This window comes from Belonocnema kinseyi, chromosome 9 (assembly GCF_010883055.1).
Source record: "Belonocnema kinseyi isolate 2016_QV_RU_SX_M_011 chromosome 9, B_treatae_v1, whole genome shotgun sequence".
NCBI classification, from domain to species: Eukaryota; Metazoa; Arthropoda; class Insecta; order Hymenoptera; family Cynipidae; genus Belonocnema; species Belonocnema kinseyi.
The window spans coordinates 35,140,319-35,141,897 of record NC_046665.1 but is presented as its reverse complement, the minus strand read 5'-3'; positions in this window follow the sequence as shown (position 1 = coordinate 35,141,897).

Sequence of the window (1,579 nt, the reverse complement as noted above, 5' to 3'; positions counted from 1 at the left end):
ATTTTATACTTGAAGTAACGTAACCTCGAAATAGCGCATTAAAGAGGCGCGCGAAGAATTCAAATCATGAGAATCGCCAGTCCAGCATCGAAATCTGGAAATATTAAAATCCCAATCTCTTCATTTTATTTCAAAGCAAATAGAGATATAAATAGAACCGCCGAATTGTTCCGGCCGGCAATCGTGTGCCTTCGAGTTTTCAAATTCAGAAGAGGATAAATGGGTTGCACGCGCAATCCAGGTGTTTATATCGTCTCCTAGCATATTCACACGGACATGACGTGTCATAGAATTGGACTACGTCTCGTTTCAGATCTGGGATCACTGGTGCGAAGTCGATCGACTGAATGGGCTTTACTTGATCATTCTATTTATTTGATAGTTTATTAACACGTACACTGAAAGAAATTGTATAACAATATTTTCTATTTCAATATTCATTATTAATATTATCGATTACGATTTGGGGAAATCATGCAAATATAAAAATTATTGTTAGCGTACTTACGAAACTTTACAATTAGAATATAAAAACTTAATATCTTGAGAAAAAGAATTGGTATATTTAAAGCAAAGATTTATATTTTATGTATTAAAACATAGAATAATAAAAAGATATTTTTATTTTCTGTAATATACGCTAACAGAAATTGTAAGCTTCAGTTGAGGAAATTGCAAATCATTATATAAAAAAATCCGAATAGCTCCGATAATCTCCCGAGGTTAGCCAAGCGCTCACGATGTAAATCGGAGAACTTCGTGTTGTCCTCTAAACTGATTAAGATTCATGTATGGACACGTGTTTTCTAGTGTACTTGAAAAAAAGAACGAAAGACCTATTGATATTTTTAAATTTAATTTAATCCCAGTTTTGACCTTATTAAAACAGAATATTTTCCTGTTTGCACTTTTAATTTTTAATGTTTGTAAGTCGAGTTATTAAGCACGATGCTGTTTCTCACAATTCCAAAAACTTTCACCACTTAGTATATAAGGAATCTTCAAACTCCTTCTCTGAGCGTGATTTGCGTGCGACGCGAGTGTATATGTATATATATGCGTACTATGTATATAAGCGAAGGTTAAGTCAGTTACCTTATCGAAAGTGTGTTCTAAGGTGTTATGCTTGTATGATAATGTGCGTATTTGTGTGATGTAATTGTGCAGTGTAAGTTGACGGAGATTCACGACGGGTTTACGCACGGCCCTTTTCGTACTTTCGTTCGTCACATTCTTTTCGAATTACTCATAATTTTTAGCATAAGCTTTAGAAAATTTCGAAGTCCTCTTTTTTAAAATTTGAAAAAATTATTCCAATCTTTCCGATACTTGACATTATTGCCTTTTTTGAATTTAACATTGTGAATTTTATATATCAACATTTTTTCACAAGTTTTATGAAACTTATATTAATTTTCCAAAGTAAATTTTGTATAGATCATTAATAGATACTGTATCACATTTTGATACACATACCCGATTTCTCTAAATAGTAAAAGATTATACTAAAATTTAATATCGGTTTTAACATATTATTTAACTAAATTTAAATGAGTGTAGTCATTTATTGGAAAAATAA